The sequence below is a fragment of the Tachypleus tridentatus genome, chromosome 13 (genome assembly GCF_004210375.1).
Source record: "Tachypleus tridentatus isolate NWPU-2018 chromosome 13, ASM421037v1, whole genome shotgun sequence".
NCBI classification, from domain to species: Eukaryota; Metazoa; Arthropoda; class Merostomata; order Xiphosura; family Limulidae; genus Tachypleus; species Tachypleus tridentatus.
Window position 1 is genome coordinate 185012188 of NC_134837.1, and position 23550 is coordinate 185035737.

The 23550-nt window shown below is 33.6% G+C and overlaps 1 protein-coding gene across 1 annotated transcript in view; it reads left to right on the plus strand.

The window, feature by feature from the left end:
* Nucleotides 1-885: 885 nt before the first annotated feature.
* The window catches only part of LOC143238131 (protein Wnt-5b-like), a 158529-nt gene continuing 135864 nt past the window's right edge, over nucleotides 886-23550 (plus strand). The window contains exon 1 of the mRNA XM_076478096.1: nucleotides 886-1042. The gene's annotated coding sequence lies outside the window, so the exon portion shown is untranslated. The remainder of the gene's footprint in view (nucleotides 1043-23550) is intronic.

The following is a 23550-nucleotide window of genomic DNA, read 5'->3' on the forward strand; positions in this document are numbered from 1 at the left end:
TAAACTAATAAAAATTTTATGTATCGTGATAAAAGGGTCGAAATAAGTTAAGTATATAAAGCTCTTAAGTCCCTGCATAAAAACGCATTATGTTGAAATTGATGCTATCTTTATCGTTTTAAACATGTTAACCACAAATCCATAATGTTTATGTTACATTGAGTTTATCTGCTTGCCTTTTCAGTTTTTTAAACGCCAGGATCTTCACATAAATTTGTTTCCTCGTATCTGGTTCTACGATGCCACTTTATGAGGTAACAGTCACGGTTCTCACGTTGACGTAAATTAAATTCAAAGTATCTTTACAACAAAGCCAAAACCAAGTTCTTTCTTTCTGTTGGAGAAATGGCACACTGGTTTATCTTCTGTGGCCACCTCGGTGAATCAAACTGTGGATCTCAGTTCCGTAAGCCTGCAGCCTTACCGCTGTCTCTCTAGACGACTAAACTTGACTGACAATATTTATAAATAATATGTTTCAAGTTCGTTTTCATCAAACTAAAATTCAGTTAGTCAATGAGTTAGCTTTGCGGGAAATTCGGAACAAATTAAAAGCTTTAGATACAACATCTATAAGCCTGACTTCACTATGGTATAGAGAGTATGATAGCATCATTTTAGAGTGATTGCGCGAAATGTAAAAAAAAAGTCAGTGCTATCTTCGAATAAATGTTTCCTTACGGTGACTGTGAAGTGTCATTAGAGTAGAATTATATCACACATTTACAGTGGCTTACTTACCCCTTATCATAGCTTCCTACCTCTGAAACTCCCCCGGGAAACTCGGAATATCGTCAGACCTGTGGTGGACCAGATGTCTGTCCCGAGATTTGTTTTATCCAATCACTGACTGTGAAAGGCGGTCAGACGAAAGGCAACGTCGTGAGGTACAGGTTGGATAGACTGGGTGCTTTAGAGGATTAAACGAAAACCACAACCTAAACCTAGGATTGCGCACATAGACTGTCATCGGTATGATAATATTGAAGTATCTGACAACCTATAAAGACGGATTCAACAGAAGTGTATATTCCTACTGAAGGTGAGTCCCTGAACATTATTAACTAATATTAAAAGAGTGTTGTATAATACAACGCTATCCAAAAATTATCTAGAGCTTAAAAGTGGCTATCACATTAGCCAAAATAACAAGACTTAAATGATACATCATTAGAATCAAAACTAATCAACTAATGAGACTTTAAACGGACATCACTTGAAATAACCTAACAAACTTAAGCCATACATCAGTTGTATCAAACTAATGAGACCTAAGTCAGACATCACTAGAAACAACTTAATAAACTATTGAGACTTAAACAAACTGATCAACTAATGAGACTTAAACCAAACATCACTGGAATAAAACTAATCAACTATTGAGACTTAAACCAAATATCACTAAAATCAAACTTATCAACTATTAAGACTTAAACCAAACATCACTAAAATCAAACTAATCAACTATTGAGACTTAAACCAAACTTCACTGGAATCAAACTAATCAACTATTGAGACTTAAACCAAACATCACTGGAATCAAAGCAACTGATAGAATAACACTTTTGATATCCAAACATTATCTGAAGTAAACACCTTACTGAACTTAACTGGCTGAAAAGACGTTTCAAATATCGATTAAATCGTTATTAGAAATTGGTTTAAAAATTTCATTAAAAACTAGTTTATATTCTGTAAGAAAAGTTTCACACATAGTAAAGTCTAAATATTAGAATATTCAACATTTAGTAAACCCTAACTGCTGAAACTTTATGATAGCATACACTGTTTTAGTTATGTGTCTTTCAACAGAGAGGTATAGTTATGTTTTTCTTGTTATAATATATTGTTTTAGTAATGTTTCCTACAACAAAAATATATAGTCATATTTCTATTGTTATAGTACATGGTTCTAGTAACGTTCATCACAACAGAAATATACAATGATGTTTCTATTGTTATAGTACATGGTTCTAGTAACGTTCATCACAACAGAAATATATAATGATATTTCTATTGTTATAATACATGGTTCTAGTAACGTTCCTCACAACAGAAATATATAGTGATGTTTCTATTGTTATAATACATTGTTTTAGTAACGTTTCTCACAACAGAAATATATAGTCATATTTCTATTGTTATAGTACATGGTTCTAGTAACGTTCATCACAACAGAAATATATAGTGATGTTTCTATTGTTATAATACATGGTTCTAGTAACGTTCATCACAACAGAAATATATAGTGATGTTTCTATTGTTATAATACATTGTTTTAGTAACGTTTCTCACAACAGAAATATATAGTGATGTTTCTATTATTATAATACATTGTTTTAGTAACGTTTCTTACAACATAAATATATAGTCATATTTATATTGTTATAATACATTGTTGATTTGTGTAGTAATATAAAAACAACGAATATTCTATAGCGTCAACCAACAGAATATTACGATTTTGTATTCTAAAACCTAGCTAATTCAATTAACAGTTTACAAGTCATTTTTATCTTCCTATAGTCATCATTTCCCAATGTTTCTTTGTTTCTCTCACGTTTCGTTTGTTTTCGTCCGTGTTAAACGATTTCGCAACGAGATATATAAAACACAGTTACACCAGTAATAATTACACAGCTTATGACAGTTAATGTAGATATTACTGCTCTAAGCCATACACTCTTTCTCTCTATATATATATGTATTATATGTACGGCAACAATATTACTATACCTTTGTTTATTTCCTTACACAATTGTCTTTCTACCTAATTCTGTGTCTACTTATATATCTTTCTGTCTGGCTGTCTAGGTTCATGAAATGACTTGGAAACAATAACAGAAAAACATCTGTCAAGAATTATGTGTGATGATATGTATAACGACACAGTTACACTGTTATTCCGTTGGCTTGGCAACCACTGCGATTATATTGCTAGAATTATCTTTGCATTTTTAATTGAACAAGCCCTATACATATATATATATATATATATTTCACACACGTGACATTTTAAATCTTCAAAGCAGTATAGAGTCAAAATGCTAGAAATGACATTTTCAGACATGTGGTGGGGGCTTACAAATGTAAGACGTGCGAGTAATTTATATCTGAACCAAGGACGTGGCTTGAATAATCTGATATGTAGAAAAGTCATCTCGCCATATTAAACCGAAGACTCTGGGGCAGGTATGTTTCCAACTTACTTTCTGTTTGGAGTACTTCAAAAAACTCGCTGAGACACAAAAGTAAAAGCCGTCTCTGAAATATTGCTAATAAGGTGTGTGTGTGTGTGTTTCTTATAGCAAAGCCATATCGGGCTATCTGCTGAGCTCACAAAGTGCTAATAAGGAGCATCTTAGATACTCAAAGAAAGCAACATTACTGATAATACAACTCGTGGAAACAAAACGTGTTTTATCTATTCTTTCTGTAAAAGCATGCTTGTTAAGCAGATATACTTCACGTGATTGTACGTCCTTTCACTTCTGTTTTGATTAAAATATTCTACCAATCACATTACACATACTATTAATTGACGTAAGTATCCATGTTTCGCATCAAACTTCGTAATGTGTTTTTCACACTCAAAGATATTACTATCTTCATTATACACTTTGATATTTGAAGTATAGTTTTGTTTTATGCCACTTTCATTTTAGGTAACAAAATATTCTTGACCACAACAGGTTTATTATTATCAAACAGACGATATGCTTGACCACAACAGGTGTATTATTATCAAACAGAGGCTACGCTTGACCACAACACGTTTATTATTATCAAAAAGAGGCTATGCTTGACCATAACAGGTTTAATATTATCAAACAGAGGCTATGCTTGACCACAACAGGTGTATTATTATCAAACAGAAGATATACTTGACCACAACAGGTTTATTATTATCAAACAGAGACTATGCTTGACCACAACAGGCTTATTATTATCAAACAGAAGATATACTTGACCACAACAGGTTTATTATTATCAAACAGAGGCTATGCTTGACCATAACACACTTTTTTATCCAACAGAAGTTATGACTGACACAATCGTATATATATATTTAAGAAAAACAGTTAGTATGATGTGTATATGTCATTGCCTCCCACAGTATAACAGACATGAGATAAAAGGTCATGGGTCTGGTTTGGACAGTGAATGTTTTATATATATTTGATAAACTAGTTGAATGTTTTATATATATTTGATAAACTAGTTGACTGTTTGTTTTGGATTTTCGCACAAAGCTACTCGAGGGCTATCTGTGCTAGCCGTCCCTAATTTAGCAGTGTAAGACTAGAGGGAAGGCAGCTAGTCATCACCACCCACCGCCAACTCTTGGGCTACTCTTTTACCTACGAATAGTGGGATTGACCGTCACATTATACACCCCCACGGCTGGGAGGGCGAGCATGTTTAGCGCGACGCGGGCGCGAACCCGCGACCCTCGGATTACGAGTCGCACGCCTTACGCGCTTGGCCATGTCAGGCCAACTAGTTGACAAATAACGTCATTCTGATTTTATTCACAGTTTACTGTTTTATTTTGAAAATATTTCAGTTCTATGAGTATAATAATCAACATGTTTATTTACCCATTTCTGTCGAAAGAGTGGTGTAAAATGTAAGTTTTTTAAATACTGATCCTGGCGAGTAAAGCATATTAGGCTAAATTAGACATGATATATATGTAAACACGGCTGGTATGGATTGAGAAAATTTTATGTAGAGAAGCGAACAACGTTTCGACCTTCTTCGGTCATCGTCAGGTTCACTCTTCCCTCTCCTACGGCGAGTAGAAACACCATTCTCTAAACGACTGATGCGTGGCTAGAAACACGCCTGCCGTGAACCTGACGATGACCGAAGCAAGTCGAAACGTTGTTCGCTCCTCTATATGAAATTTTCTCAATCCATACCAACCGTTTTTACATATATATTGTTCTCTACAAGTGGGTTTTCTCGTCATCACGGATTAAATTAGACATGGCTTTTGCTGATTAAACAGAATAACTAATACCTCAAATAAATACGAATGAATATCATTTCTATGTTTTTTTTACATGTATGGTGTCATGAACTGTCTTCTACTCATTACGGTGAACATAATGTGTTTACACTTTAACAAGTAGTGAATCTGATAATTCATCTTTATTTACTTTTTGTGTGCTGTCTTCAAGGAAAGTGCTTACATAAATCTTATGTCATCTGATTATTCGGATTTCTATTAGTTTGACTATTAAAAATAACAATATTTACGAGGTAGTAATGTACCTAACCTGTCGAGTCAATAAAAATGACAAGAACATTATTTATACTTAACAACATATACGGATATAAAATAGCAGGCACTGTGACTGTTTGCAAACATTAATCAACCTAACAACGTGTCGAGCATCAATCAAACACTGAAGTTTTATCATTTTCGACGTTCTTATAGAATGACTCAAATCCAAAGCCATTTATAATTGTCATCATTATAATAACATTTTACGACTCAATTTCAAAGTCATTATTTCGTCATTATTATAGCACATTACGAATCAATTTCCAAGTTATTTATGTATTTCATTATTATTAAAGGCTGTTACGAATCAATTTCAGATATTTCATTATGAGTAGAAACTGTAACAAAAGGCACGATTTCAAAATATGTTATACTAAAAGATTATTTATTGCTGTTGGGGTTAAATATCGTACAGTTCTTACTAGGCCTAACTTTATTACAACACATAGGATAGAATTATACTTCATAAGCGGAAAACAGAATAACATAACGCTGAAACAATTAACAAAATACAACATACTTTGTTAGCTTAACAGTAAGAAAATAAAGATTATTTATTGGTCATTCTTTCTATATTATGCAAGCTTGAAAGTAAAAAACAAAACAAGTGGTTACTTATAGACTATGTGTTCTATATTCTGTAAACTTAAAAAGTAAGAAACAAAAGGTTACTTATAAAGCAATTGTTCGAACGCATGCGTTCTCGTATCTCTTTCGCGAAAGTTTGATTCAACACAAAGCAACACCAAGATTATGCACTCACCAGAGAGATCAAACTCTGACATATAGCAATTTAAACTGAGGAGTGCCTTTGTGTGAAACTTACTTTTCTATACTAATAATCAAACCATAAATGAAAAGTGGAAGAAAAACCTAAAACTGACAGGCGTCACTCTTTAGATATCCAAATGTAGCAAAATAAATATATCTATCTCTCTATATATATATTATTGGTTATCAAAGTTGCATCTAGAGCTGTAAGTTGTTTTTGTTTGTTTTTTATCAAACGTCTACACGAGCTAGTTCCATTATTTTAACATCCAATTGACAAGACAAATTATTTTTTCTACTCTGTTTCTTAGTGCACAGTCTGTGAATAAGTAATTCAGTTACGTTATTTCGTTGGTTACTATAATCGTATCTCGAACTTTATAATTCAGTTACGTTATTTCGTGGGTTACTACAATTGTATCTCGAAATTTATAATTCAGTTACGTTATTTCGTGGGTTACTACAATCGTATCTCGAACTTTATAATTCAGTTACGTTATTTCGTGGGTTACTACAATTGTATCTCGAACTTTATAATTCAGTTACGTTATTTCGTGGGTTACTACAATCGTATCTCGAAATTTATAATTCAGTTACGTTATTTCGTGGGTTACTACAATCGTATCTCGAAATTTATAATTCAGTTACGTTATTTCGTGGGTTACTACAATCGTATCTCGAAATTTATAATTCAGTTACGTTATTTCGTGGGTTATTACAATCGTATCTCGAACTTTATAATTCAGTTACGTTATTTCGTGGGTTACTACAATCGTATCTCGAAATTTATAATTCAGTTACGTTATTTCGTGGGTTACTACAATCGTATCTCGAACTTTATAATTCAGTTACGTTATTTCGTGGGTTATTACAATCGTATCTCGAAATTTATAATTCAGTTACGTTATTTCGTGGGTTATTACAATCGTATCTCGAAATTTATAATTCAGTTACGTTATTTCGTGGGTTATTACAATCGTATCTCGAAATTTATAATTCAGTTTCGTTATTTCGTGGGTTATTACAATCGTATCTCGAAATTTATAATTCAGTTACGTTATTTCGTGGGTTACTACAATCGTATCTCGAAATTTATAATTCAGTTACGTTATTTCGTGGGTTACTACAATTGTATCTCGAAATTTATAATTCAGTTACGTTATTTCGTGGGTTACTACAATCGTATCTCGAAATTTATAATTCAGTTACGTTATTTCGTGGGTTATTACAATCGTATCTCGAACTTTATAATTCAGTTACGTTATTTCGTGGGTTACTACAATCGTATCTCGAAATTTATAATTCAGTTACGTTATTTCGTGGGTTACTACAATCGTATCTCGAACTTTATAATTCAGTTACGTTATTTCGTGGGTTATTACAATCGTATCTCGAAATTTATAATTCAGTTACGTTATTTCGTGGGTTATTACAATCGTATCTCGAAATTTATAATTCAGTTACGTTATTTCGTGGGTTACTACAATCGTATCTCGAAATTTATAATTCAGTTTCGTTATTTCGTGGGTTATTACAATCGTATCTCGAAATTTATAATTCAGTTACGTTATTTCGTGGGTTACTACAATCGTATCTCGAAATTTATAATTCAGTTACGTTATTTCGTGGGTTACTACAATTGTATCTCGAAATTTATAATTCAGTTACGTTATTTCGTGGGTTACTATAATCGTATCTCGAAATTTATAATTCAGTTACGTTATTTCGTGGGTTACTATAATCGTATCTCGAACTTTATAATTCAGTTACGTTATTTCGTGGGTTATTACAATTGTATCTCGAACTTTATAATTCAGTTACGTTATTTCGTGGGTTATTACAATCGTACCTCGAAATTTATAATTCAGTTACGTTATTTCGTGGGTTACTACAATCGTATCTCGAAATTTATAATTCAGTTACGTTATTTCGTGGGTTACTACAATTGTATCTCGAAATTTATAATTCAGTTACGTTATTTCGTGGGTTACTACAATCGTATCTCGAAATTTATAATTCAGTTACGTTATTTCGTGGGTTATTACAATCGTATCTCGAAATTTATAATTCAGTTACGTTATTTCGTGGGTTACTACAATCGTATCTCGAAATTTATAATTCAGTTACGTTATTTCGTGGGTTACTACAATTGTATCTCGAAATTTATAATTCAGTTACGTTATTTCGTGGGTTACTACAATCGTATCTCAGAAATTTATAATTCAGTTACGTTATTTCGTGGGTTACTACAATCGTATCTCGAAATTTATAATTCAGTTACGTTATTTCGTGGGTTACTACAATCGTATCTCGAAATTTATAATTCAGTTACGTTATTTCGTGGGTTACTACAATCGTATCTCGAAATTTATAATTCAGTTACGTTATTTCGTGGGTTACTACAATCGTATCTCGAACTTTATAATTCAGTTACGTTATTTCGTGGGTTACTACAATTGTATCTCGAAATTTATAATTCAGTTACGTTATTTCGTGGGTTACTACAATCGTATCTCGAACTTTAATTTTATCCTTTTTGCCACAGTTCACACACGCTGGTTCAATTAAATTAGAACACCTTTTAACAAGACAAATTATTCTCCTTACCTCGGTTATTAGAATAACACAGTGAACTCACTTTAAATATTACCCTTACGGATAAACTAATAATCACCCAGACTAGGTCTAATCATCTCTTACGTAACTTGGTTTGTTAACTTCCTCGTTATCATATGTAAAGTGGACACAAGACACCGTTTACCGCCACCTCGCTTTAAGTTGATTCCTTATAGAGATCTTATTACCTTGAGATAGTCTTCTGTGTGAGAGATACAGAAAACAAAAATATAAAAATCTGTAACTCTCTAACACTACTTATTTATAGTATTGGTAGTGGTGGACTAAATAAGTTTTATTTAATAAAATAATGCAACAAAGGACACTAGACAATGTTTCGCAGCTATTATAATATTTCTGGCGTTTCTAGCGACGGAAGGAAGAACCGTTCCAACTCCATCCATATACGTTCCAGTGTGTGAATGTGGGGGTCAGTTTCAGAGGAAGTGAATTACAAATCCCTATATGGTAATTAATGTAATATATACGTCATTTGGTGGACGAAACTCTGTCGATACGTAAGAGAAAACTACTTGTTTTGACAAACCCTGAAAGAGGGGATGTGTCAAGAAGGCGTGGCAGAGGGGGGTTTGATTTTCTACTTGGTGGCTATGTACCCAAACAAGATTGAAAGCTAATAAAATTTGCTTTTTTTCAGCAATTCTGATATTAAAGTGAGTAACTTAAAATGTACCAGTACCTAAATAAAGTACATATACGTCATTCAGCTACATATCTCCATAATTTAATGTTAAATTGACTGTTTTGAGACAATTCATTCAGATCTCCCTTCTCAGAAACCTTTCCTGAGTACAAAACGGGATGTTACTATACTTATAGCACGTGACAAAATCCCTTTAAATACCTAGGCCTCTAGTAGCAACAATATTGCATAAAGAGAAAAACTCGAAAGCTTTGAGTAAGGTGACGTCAACAATATTACAAAAGCCTGGTACAACAATCATCTGTTTAGACATCGAAACACTCGTACTGATATACGTAATGAAACTTATCACAACTATTATTTTTAAAATATTGTTGGTTCGCGCCCGCGTCGCGCTAAACATGCTCGCCCTCCCAGCCGTGAGGGTGTATAATGTGACGGTCAATCCCACTATTCGTTGGTAAAAGAGTAGCCCAAGAGTTGGCGGTGGGTGGTGATGACTAGCTGCCATCCCTCTAGTCTTACACTGCTAAATTAGGGACGGCTAGCACAGATAGCCCTCGAGTAGCTTTGTGCGAAATTCCCAAACAAACAAACAAAAATATTGTTATAAAAACTAAATAGTCGTTGAATATTATATAATTAAGTAATAACTCTTAAATTAATCAGATTTTAACAAAACCGATATCAAAGTGTTCTTGGTTTAATAACCCTTAATTTAAAGAAGAAATATTACATTTTCGAAAACAAAGTTCAAAGAATAAACAAATATTTCGCCTTAAAGCGCAATTTTAAACGGCAAACATGGGATAAACTATCTATATATAAAAATAATTAACTACTTTGTCAACAGATGCCTTTTAAGGTTATTCGTGGCTGTTTTTGTCCAAAATATATCAAATTACAGGGACTAAACTGTTATCAGTACGAGTTCCTGTCTGTGAGGTCACAGACTGGTTGGTAAATGGGAAAGATAAGGATATTTCATTTGGAAAATAATTCTTATTTGCACTACGCAGATGGGTGGGTTGAGCTTGTGGTACGAACAGTTTAAAACAGCATCTAACGTCTAACTGGTTCCACTTTAATCAACAAAGGTTCATTTTTCTAAGCTAACACCAGCTTCTAACGTCTAACTGGTTCCACTTTAATCAACAAAGGTTCATTTTTCTAAGCTACACCAGCTTCTAACGTCTAACTGATGGAAACTACTATTAAAACACGAGCTGGTCTGTTCATGATAACACTAACTACTAGAAAAACACGAGCTGGTCTGTTCATGATAACACTAACTACTGTAAAAACACGAGCTGGTCTGTTCATGATAACAATAACTACTAGAAAAACACGAGCTGGTCTGTTCATGATAACACTAAGTACTATAAAAACACGAGCTGCTCTGTTCATGATAACACTAAGTACTAGAAAAACACGAGCTGGTCTGTTCATGATAACACTAACTACTAGAAAAACACGAGCTGGTCTGTTCATGATAACACTAACTACTATAAAAACACGAGCTGGTCTGTTCATGATAACACTAACTACTATAAAAACACGAGCTGGTCTGTTCATGATAACACTAAGTACTAGAAAAACACGAGCTGGTCTGTTCATGATAACACTAACTACTATGAAAACACGAGCTGGTCTGTTCATGATAACACTAACTACTAGAAAAACACGAGCTGGTCTGTTCATGATAACACTAACTACTATAAAAACACGAGCTGGTCTGTTTATGATAACACTAACTACTATAAAAACACGAGCTGGTCTGTTCATGATAATACTAACTACTATAAAAACACGAGCTGGTCTGTTCATGATAACACTAACTGCTATAAAAACACGATCTGCTCTGTTCATGATAACACTAACTAGTAGGAAAATATGAGTTGGTCTGTTCATGATATCATTTACTATTATAAAAACACGAGTTGGTCTGTTTATGATCGCTCTAACTACTAGAAAAACATAAAGTCAAATTTCTTAGAGACGACTGAAATTCTAAGGTTCGTACGTGTTATGAATTATTTATGATTTATTTTCATACACATTTATATACTGTTGTGTAACGTGTTTCCGAGATAAAAAATAAACACACAACAAATCGTTTTGAAATCAAAACCGAACAAATATTTGTTCTTTCAGAAGTAGGACTTTGAGTTGTTTAAGTAAAAATAGACGAACATTAACATTTCACCCGCACAGCCGACGAAACGTTACACTTCGTTTTCACGTGTTCACGAGACATTATTATACAATGGTGAGAACGTTTTTGTGTATATATATATTTTATTCTAGTTTGAATTTCGCGCGAAGCTTCACAAGGGCTATCTGCGCTAGCCGTCCCTAATTTATCAGTGTAAGATTAGAGGGAAGGCAGATAGACATCACCACCCCCAGAAAAATCTTGGACTACGTCAATGAGAATTTTATTCGTGGTTTGATAAGGTTTCAGTTTTGTTTATTTAACCCCGGTAGGTTACATGCAAACAATAACACACGTAATTAAAAGGGCTGGCCATCCGTACGTATTGCCATTCTCCTGAATTCTTTAGAATATTCCACGTGGCCTTAAGTTGAAGATCAGAGTAGATATTTTTGTGTTCGTTGACTGAGGAAAGAAATTAAACCAAGAGTACAACAAAGTGCTCTTCATTATTTTATTTATTTATTAACTGAGAGTGACATCAGCGGTCACAGTTCTTTGTAAGCCTTAGTTTATTAAGAAATAACTGGTTTTATATATTCTATATAGAGCCCTCTGAAAAGTCGACTATAACTGCTACTCTTTATATCTGTATTTTTCAAAAAAAAATGGTTTCCAATACCAGCAGTGGTCACAGCACAGCTAGTCCATTGTGTAGCTCTAAGCTTGACAACAAACAAACAAATATCGCCGAGCAACCTGGACGTAAGTCTTACATAAACGTTGAGCCTGAACTCCTATATTAAAATATCTCTTTCTGTATATGCGACAGATGCTGTGACAAACAGTTGCTATTTTATGTGAATTCACTTTGATTATAATGTCATTTACAGTTACACACATTCCTACTGTTTCAAATGGAAAAGTTTGAGACCTTTGACCTTTCTAGTAAAAAGTAAGTCGTGTTGAGTTCAGTTGGTGGTTATATAAAATCGACTCTTTATAGTGTTCTTGTCCTGCATCAGAAGTCCTGATTTTTGGGCAGCACTTCATTATATATTATTCTGTGAATGATTTTGATAGAGGATCACTGGGTTAGAGGATATATTAAAACAGTTTTTTGGGGGGGTTGTATTAAACTTTATCAGTTCGTACATAGTGTTATAACGTGAGCGAAGCAAAGGCCATTTATTCTTGTATCCATGAGGTCTGAAGCCATCATAATGTTATAGGTGATATTATGGACTGCAGGAGGTAAGCTGAAGCCATAATAATATTACATGTGGTATTATGAACTACAAGATATAGGCTGAAACTGTGATAATATCACGCACGGTATTATGGACCACAGAATGTAGGCTGAAGCCATAATACTATCATATATGGTATTATGGGTTACAAGACATAGGCTGAAGCCATAATAATATCACATATGGTATTACGTACGACAATGTATAGGCTGAAGCAATAATAATATTACATGTGATATTATGGACCATAGGATATAGGCTCAAACCGTAATAATGTCACACGTGGTAATCAGGACGTTAGAGAAAATTCCAGCTTTTTAACTCGGTTTCAATCTGAACTACGCAAGCTCATCAGTATATCTTTGTACATTGAAAATACACATATGTTAAAAGAGGTATTCGTGTACAATGTCCAGTATTTATGTTCGACACATTAAATATATTGACATGTGTTTTGGACTATCCAATATAATTCAGAACATATTATTGCCCATTAATAGACTAGTCCAAGACCACGTGGTTTATTTTTTAGACTTATAAAAGTAATCACTGCTGGCAGTCTGACAGATGGTGACAAACGTATCCTGTGACAGTACTCTATATGTTCTGACAGTTTCTTGTTTATACTTCACGTGGATGAAACAGAGGTAATTCTTGACGACCGCAATATTCAGGAAACGTGTAAAACACTGATTGATTTTCTACGTTTTCTAAGTCAAAAACCAGAAACAAATAAACAAACTTATAGGCTGTTAGATTATAGCTCATGAGGTACATTTCCTAACGTTTTTATATAATTTTAATACACTAGAACTTTACTTAATGGATGTCTAAATTAACTAGTCCACGTCCTATTGATAACGGTGAACGTTCAGCAATGGAAAAAAATGAACGTTTTTTTTTTTTTAAACAGTAACCTTTCATGTAAAATTTCAATTCGTATCCCTGTCGGACACCATTCATCAAAACAGTAGAAAATGCGTCTTCGCTGTGTTATTGAGTCCAAGTTGAATTAGGAAAATGGGCGAGAATTTCAACTAAAAACACGATTTACTTACTTAGCGAAATGATATAAGTTAAACTTAAGTAAATCATGTTTTTTCCCCTAGAATAACATAACACTGCATATTTACAAAGTGTTCTCCGGGGGGACAGCGATAAAATCGAGATTTCGATTTCCGGAGTTGGACACGACAGATAGCCTAAAATAAAAACACAAACTGTAAATCATTAAAGTTATATAAGATGTGCATTATAGCATATTTTCATCTCCTGATTTTTGTGTTTGTTTCTTATGTTCTTGCGTCTGCAAGACGCAATTATTAATTTGTAAAGAGTAACACAGTAGTTGGCGGTTGGTGAAGTTAGCTAGCTGCTTTAACTCTGGTCTATTACTTCAAATTAGGAATGGGTAGCTTAGATGGTTCTCAAGTAGTTTTGAAAGGTTCCATTGTCAACCGGTCTAACCAATAAACTAGGGTTACTGAGATGAGGTGGTTCTTCTATTACCAGGTGAAACCGAGAAAAATGGACCAATTTAACAGTTTATCAAATAAAGGTTACGTTAATGTTGCTGTGAAATTTTAAAAGTCCAAACTATAATAAATAAATTCATTTAATTACTTTAAATATTTTAAGAGAACTCCAAACCAGATTTCGATGCTTGTCGTCGGCACAGCAAATATAATCCGTTGTGTAGTTTTTGGCTTAACAGCAAAAAGTGACTTTTATTTTAATGAATAACAAATAGCTGCATATCTAAGTAGCTGTGGTTATTATTACTTCTGTACTTTACCATTGAAACAGAGGTAAATGGTATTATTGTTATACTTTACCATTGAAACAGAGGTAAATGGTATAAACGTTGCGGTGTGAACGCCTTTTATAAGCTGACGATACATGAATTATAATTTACTTATATTAATCATATAACAGAGTACTGGATTAACTTGTTATTAAAGTTTTTCTTTGTTGAAACAGGAAATATTAGTATCGATATTCAGTTGTAAAATATTTTTCTGTAAATGTCTAATGTTACCCGCTTCTTAGATTACATGTTAACAATACTGACTAGACCGGAATACCAAAGATTTTCAGTAATCTGTCAAGATCACTATGTAGACAAACGACACTGACCTTGTCCACAAATAAATTATCCTTGCTTGAATAATCTGCTCACGAGATTAAAACTTAAACTTGTTTAACTGTTTTGACGTATGCCAGATAACGAGATGTAAATTGTATCTGATCAAAAACACCTCAAGCGTGTAAAACAAGGTGCAACCAATAAATGATTCATTGTGAGACGTAAATGAATTAAAACAAAAGTAACGGCCAGACTGGTAACTATAATTATATACTGATAATAATTCTATAGCAAATATTCAATCGTTAATTATCTAGATTCTGTTTGATATTCAACTTTACGGCATGATGGTGGTTAAAACAAAATAGGTGATTTTGATTAGAAATCATGATCTTCTGTAAATACACACCAACAGACTACAGCAAGTAAGAAAGTGACACTCGATACTAACCAAGATAGCTTTAGGATCGTGATCCTATTATTCAGAACAGACTTATACTTTACAGAACCAACCGCGTTCTTTAATTTTTATGGTGATAGCTTTTCCTCTCTAAATCAGTTAATAACTTCTTTTATAGTAACGTTATGGAATTTAGATTTACAGTTTCTTGTCATCACCCGCATGTAATCAATACAGCAGTATCAAGTATCATTATTTACGCTAACTGCTTAAGCTGCGGTGACGATCTTTATTTAGGATAATTTCATAAAGTTAAAAGTTCGTAATAAATGATTATTTTGGAAACATGAGCTAGGATCCAGATAATCTAGTTTGCTTGGCCTAATCAATACTTAGATATCTGCACGTCCTTTCACCTTATAATTTTGCTGCTTTAAATTAGCCGTATCCGAACGAAGATAAACTAAAAACGGTCCAACCTTTACTCTTAGGTGAACAGTGTGAAAAAGCTCACACTGATAGTTCACATGATTTTTACGTGAGTGTGTGCAAAAATTTGGTCAAAATTAGGGAATTTTTGTTGAAAATCTTGCACATGTGGCTTACACTTAGATCATATTTGACATCTAATCCTAGGTTGTAAAGACCAATCAGTGAACTGAATTTAATAAAAATCCACCAAAAGTGAGAGTATTATTTTATATAATAAATTCTCAGTACTTTTGGTCCGAAGAAAGAAAAAAGGAAAAGCTTCAATCAAAATTGTAGATTTTATATCTCACATATTTCTCAAGAAGCTATTTTTAAATTTAATATGTAAAGCAAGTGAGTTACTATAGAAAGTGAAAAAAAAACATTAAATTATCACTCCTATTAATAATACAGTATAAACTGCAGGTTGTTTTCACTTCACACCATCCTACGTGTGTCTTTATCATAATTAAAGGTCACGTGCATCATCTTCTAAACACTGGTAAAACTTTATTATATACTTTGTCAAATATAAAATATACATGATAAAGTATACTTGGTCAAATAAATATGGTTAAATCTACTTGTATGTCTTATCCTTATCATTCAGTTAAAGTGGTTACGATAAATTTCTAGTTTCCGTGGTTTAATACTGAATGGTTTGAAAATATTAAATCAAATTTCACTTTGGACACATAATTTTCAATAAAGAATGCTGCATATTGAAAGTTTCATAAAAACGTACTACTTGTTTACTCGTAATCGCGTGTGATGCAGCGTCATTGGGTGAAAATTGCTGCCGCACAAAACGCTGTCCAAGCTACTTGTGAGCTGAGCAAAGTGGGCCTCAAAAAGTCTCACGCGTTGAGATGTGAACGTCTTGTTTACCTGTTTCCATAGTTATCTTGCTTTACACATCCGCTTACAAAAAGTTTAGTTTCACTCTAATAATGGCGTTCGTGATAATGTAGTGTCTGCATTAATCTGTACATTCTTTCCACTTCTTATTTGAACCACGGGGATAGAGTAACTTGGTTAAATTGTCACGTGCCAATTCATTAACTAAGGTCGCGCCTTCTAAGCGGTAATAAATATCGAAGATCTAACTCATTGATAAAAAAAAGTTATCTTTTCAGTTTTTCTCGATACTGTATTTTATAAAGGTAATTGTCGATTACAATGTACCATAAAATTATATATATTTTTTAAAATCCTCATGAGAAAGGATTACGGCTGAAGACGAAAACATGTCAAATAATTCAGACGTTAACCGTTTTCCACAAGGGGTGGTCTCGGATATGAAAAAGTGAAATATTCTTCAGAAAAAGGAAAAAAGAAACGTTCAGAGTGCTTAGATTAATTAAGTAATCGTAATTGATTGCTTGAATAAAATTATAAAATAGTCGTTTAATAAATAACTAAAATAAAATAATTATTGGAAAAGGCCATTAATAAAATAACATATATATGTATATTGATTGATAGTAACTGTGTTAAAACAAAGAAATAATACTTTCAAAGCACGAGCAATAAGAAACTTATAAATTGAGCACATAACATATATACGAATTAAGCATAGATGTTCGTTTTGTAATTAAGCGCAAAGCTACACAATAGGCTATCTGTACTCTGCCCATCATGGGTATTAAAACCCGGAAAAACAAGGCCTCAAAACAAACAAAAAGTAAGATAAGAATACTAAGTGGACCGAACTAATGTACATGGACGTAAACATCTAAATAATAATGGGAAAATAGGGTTAAAATACAAAAGCAAAGTAAACTTTAGGTTTAAACATGACCGAGTGTAGAGGAATTAAATTTGATATCGAAAATATTCAAAAAATGTTTTAGTAAAAACAAATAAATAAATAGTTATTCCAGTGAATAATAAACTAACTTATATAATAGCCAGTGTGTCACTTCACGCTATGAAATCTGAGGTTAGGGTGAACTATGGGGTGAAGGCAGTAGTACTTGGCCTGTCACTTATGACGAGCTATACAGTCGTAAGTAATTAATTAACGACATAACGACGGTATGTCATATACGATTCAAATCCTAAACTAGTTTAGATTATTAATGATGAGAAAAGAGTTATATGTAAAAAACAAAGTGCTTACATTCCATTACTATACGAGGCCTTCTTTATTTGTTTCGCTGCTTCAAGCATCACTAGTGAGCCGTGAATTCGGAGAAACTAGTCTGCTGCGACTCGGGTTGTAAACAAAGGATAAGATTAGGTCACTACTTAATCTTTTCTACACTATAAGTTACGTTCTGATGAGTAAAAGAAATCCAAAAATAAATAAAGTTACATTAAACCTGGTAAGATAGATACTGATTTTTATACTATTACAAGTAAGTACAGTAATCCACATATAATGGATAACGAAATGTTAAATCTTATGACTCTCTCTCGTATGGGGTATTATAAAGCACCGAGTAGAGTGATAAATATAACTTGATATATAAAAAGACTGTGTTGTGTTCCTACACATCTCCTATCCCAGCATCTTTATAAAAAGATCATTATTGTTTTCGTAGTATTTTAGGTTGAGTGTGGGCTAGCGATTTATGTTCCCAGACTATTAATTCCAGGATTCATTATCAGCGACCGGTTGCCAAAATATCCACACCCAGACCAGGGCTCTGCTACCAGAGTATTAATCGAATGTTATCAAATCAGTTAATCTGAACTGCATAGAAGTTAACTTTTACCACAGTCATTAAACCAGCTAACTAAAGAGAGTTAAACTTAACCGTATTTCACCGAAGTACTTAAAGACAGTTAATCTTAGCATAATAATCACAACAGTTAAAACCAGTTATTCTTAATTACATTGAAACCAATTACAAAGATATTTATGTTCGAGCCCTGTGTTACTAAACTAATTCAGGCCCAGCATGGCCAGGTGAGTTAAGGTGTGCGACTCGTAATCTGAGGGTCACGGATTCGCATCCCCGTCGCACCAAACATGCTCGCCTTTTCAGCTGTGGGGGCGTTATAATGTGACGGTCAATCCCACTATTCGTTGGTAAAAGAGTAGCCCAAGAGTTGGCTGTAAGTGGTGATGACTAGTTGCTTTCTCTCAAGTCTTACACTGTTAAATTAGGGACGGCTAGCACAGATAGCCCTCGTGTAGCTTTGTGCGAAATTCAAAAACAACAACAACAACTAAACTAATTCAAGGTAGAAAAACTTAACCACACCACATAAAGAATAGTACTGGATATTCTATGTTATAATAGCGAGTAACCTTAACCACAACACTTATAAAACAGTACTGGATATTCTACAGTATAATAACAAGTAACCTTAGCCCAATCACTTAAAGAGCAGTACCATATATACTATGGAATAATAACAAGTAACCTTAACTACAACACTTAAAGAACAGTACTGAATATTTTGTGATATAATAACAAATAACCTTAGCCACAACACTATTCTGCGGTATAACAACAAGTAGCTTTAACCACACCACTTAAAGAATAGTACTGTATATACTATGATATAATAACAAGTAACCTTAACCACAACACTGAAAGAACAGTACTAGATATACTATGGTATAATAACAAGTAACCTTAACTACAACACTTAAAGAATAGTACTAGATATACTATGATATAATAACAAGTAACCTTAACCACAACACTGAAAGAACAGTACTAGATATACTATGATATAATAACAAGTAACCTTAACCACAACACTGAAAGAACAGTACTAGATATACTATGATATAATAACAAGTAACCTTAACCACAACACTGAAAGAACAGTACTAGATATACTGTGGTATAATAACAAGTAACCTTAACCACAACACTTAAAGAACAGTACTGGATATTTTGTGATATAATAACAAATAACCTTAGCCACAACACTATTCTGCGGTATAACAACAAGTAGCTTTAACCACACCACTTAAAGAATAGTACTGTATATACTATGATATAATAACAAGTAACCTTAACCACAACACTGAAAGAACAGTACTAGATATACTATGGTATAATAACAAGTAACCTTAACTACAACACTTAAAGAATAGTACTAGATATACTATGATATAATAACAAGTAACCTTAACCACAACACTGAAAGAACAGTACTAGATATACTATGATATAATAACAAGTAACCTTAACCACAACACTGAAAGAACAGTACTAGATATACTATGATATAATAACAAGTAACCTTAACCACAACACTGAAAGAACAGTACTAGATATACTGTGGTATAATAACAAGTAACCTTAACCACAACACTTAAAGAACAGTACTGGATATTTTGTGATATAATAACAAGTAACCTTAACTACAACACTTAAAGAACAGTACTGGATATTTTGTGATATAATAACAAGTAACCTTAACTACAACACTTAAAGAACAGTACTGGATATTTTGTGATATAATAACAAGTAACCTTAACTACAACACTTAAAGAACAGTACTGGATATACTATGATATAATAACAAGGAAATTATTAAATCACAAGTTTGATATAATTGAGGTGAGGTTTCTGATAAACGTACATATGTGAATTTTATTAACAGCTTCACTACAATATTACTATATCATATGACAATTTGCATTTTGTTATATACTTTTATTATTCTTAAAAGCGCTTCTTGCTAGAAAGTTTAACGTCAACAGAGATTTCTTCCATTCTTGTTACATTTTCTTGAGCAAGTTTTCACCAATGAGTAAGAAATGAAATTCTTTGAAGTAAAACAATATCTGCTGATATTAATGTGTTAATATTTATAAGCAAGTGAAAGTACCCGGCTTCGCTCTATCAGATTGATAGTGTGTGTGTTCTGTACTCATTTTAGTATAAACGTACAACCTACATACTTTTGTTGCTAAACAACACGACACAAAACCCATTGATGGAATGCACTGTCACCAAAATACAATGGCTTTTATACAGATTATAAGTTGTTACATAAGGAAAAACTTCATTTTTATATTGTTTTTAGCTACCTTGCCTTATTAAACAAAACTACCACGAGCGTGGTTAAGTAATAATAAACTGGTGCACACCATCAGGGTTCATTTAATATGGGTGCAAAATTACGAGTTTCTAGGTTCTATTCTCTTGTAGCTATAGCGATCACACCTATAACACATGCACGTGGGTGTCAGTTGTTCGGGCTATCTGTGATTTCTATTCATAATATAAAGAACCACATATTTTGTATTTGCTTGTCTCATCACAAAGATGCGCACACACGAGAATAAGAGAAGTAATACCCTAATGCACACCTTCATAGACCAATTAGTTTGGTTTGGTTTGAATTTCGCACAAGGTTACTCAAACACTATCTGCGCTAGCCGTCCCTAATTTAGCAGTGTAAGAATAGAGGGAAGGCAGCTACTCATCAGCACCAACCGCCAATTTTTTGGCTACTCTTTTACCAACGAATAGTGGGATTGACCGTAACATTATAACGTCCCTACGGCTGAAAGGGCGAGCATGTTCGGTGCGACGGGGATTCGAACCCGCAACCCTCAGATTACGTGTCGAACTCCTTAATCCACCTGGTCATGCCGGGCATCCAATTAGTAATGTTGCAAAATTTAGGGTTTTAAAGATTCTTTCTTCTTGAGGTTATCCCAGTAACACAAACATAGACGTTCATGCACGAGTGTTCCTGTTTCGCTGTCTGTGATTTGTGTTTGAATTATAAAGAACCATTACTTTTCTATATAGTTTTTTTTGGAAACTCACCTCATTAAAAAGATGCGTGTGCGCATACGGGTGGATAATTAATAATACCCAGGTGTACATCATTAGTGTCCACATAGTGTGGGTCCAAAATTTTGCACTTTTAGACTTTTTTGTTGTTGGAGCTACGGTGGTCACATATTCTATTCTGTTTTTTCACTTGCTTACCTCACAAAAAGATGCGCTCGCGCGCACATGTGAATAAGTAATAGTACTTAAGTACACACCCTTAGGGTCCACTTAATACGTTTGCAGAATTTCTAGATATTTTATTTTGGTGTTATGGATGTCAAACAGACACATGTTCAGAGACACGCCCTTTCATTATTATAGATTACTACAAGCTTTCAGTCCGTTTGAGGAGAATATTAACAACATTAAATCGGTATGAGGTTCAGTAATCAGATTTCATTATTCATCAGACACCAGCTCCAGTATTGCTCCACCATTGGTGTTAAGTAAACACGTGACACGTATCGGCAGCACACACGTTTACAAATGTTGCTTTTTCAAAAATCCACTGAACAATTTAAGAATAGATTGGTTGAAGTGTTTCAGAAGCCCAAGCCAGTTCTGGATAGGACTATGATTTGGTTTGTCAACAATGAACCTAAGCCTTGCTGGACATGGAACAGAATATTAATAAACTAGGTAACTGTGGCGTCATCACATACCTTTTCCGTTCTGGTGATAACATCTGCTATTAAATAACATCTAACTACGCCGTGAAAATAATTGCAGTGCTGAAATAAACCGTGAACTTGGAATTTCTAGTAGTAGATAAAAATCTTCCAACCGAAGCTGGTGAGATAGACTAGCACGTTGGCCTAGGGGCAATTAGGTAGGTGGTTATGGCTCTACGAGCTACATTTCGGAGGCCAATAGGCCAGTAAGCAGGAGTGTGATATCGGACACGCAGTATAAACCATGGGGCTTCTGGATTCTGTCTTGGAAAATAACGGTTGACTTGTATATTCCAGAGCTGGGTTGGAAAACATCGAGCAGATGTGACGTGTTTGGGGAAGCTATATTGATAATATTCCTGTAATTTGACTCCATTTTCTTTCTACCCTCATTGGTATCTTAGTGACAATATTTTTTTTTCGTGAGAAGGTTCTTGTAATCATAAAACTTCACGTGGAGTGTTTCAAGTTCCACTCACGTATTTTAGTGAGTATTTTAGTGGCTGCAAGAAGGTTTATTTAAATTCTGATTGACTTTCTCATATAATAACTTGTACGATTTTATTTTTATGATGAATCAATAAATACGTTTCTTAACTCTGGAGAAAAGTTCGTTATTATTTGATTTGTTAGCAATGTATTAGAAGCATTTTTCGTTTAAAATAATTCGAACAGTGTTGAGATAGAAGATACTGTATCTGAGTACTGATTTGCTAAAGATTTGTTGATATTACACCGATCTACAAACACAAATCATTCGTTTGATCGAATGTAACTAACACGTGACTCGTTGGTTTCAGATCTGAAACATGTTTTGACACCTTGAATGAGTTCTTGATCAGCTGAAAACTGTAGTTTTGAGATATTTCAGTTTTATCCATCAAGATCCCTCACTTTGAACTTACATACTGTTCGGGAGGCAGCTACTAAAAAAAATCATTCACAGCCAATACTTTTTTTATTATCATTCACAAAATAGTTGGATTCGACTGTTACTCTTATAGCACTTTCACGTGGATCAAAACCCGGAGCACCTCTATGCATGAACGGATGACTGAAGACACTTATCAGTTTTATATTCCTGTTCGGTTTGTAAAAGGCAACTGCTGTGGATTTTCTAAATTAGTTTTCTTTTAATGATAGCTAGCTCGTTACGATAATTACTTACAAATATTTAATATTTAATAAGTCAAACGTCAGGTCAATTTATCGAAATGGTTCAACCAATCATCATGCGATGAATAGGAGACCTGCATATCTCATAAAGTACAAACTTTATTTTTGGAAAAGCTGAGTACTGTTTCTTGATATTTCAACTGTCGCCATTTTCTCAACCAACTGGTGATCTTTCGAAATTCTCCTCGTTTGTTTTGAATTTCGCACAAAGCTACACGAGGGTTCTTTGCGCTACCTG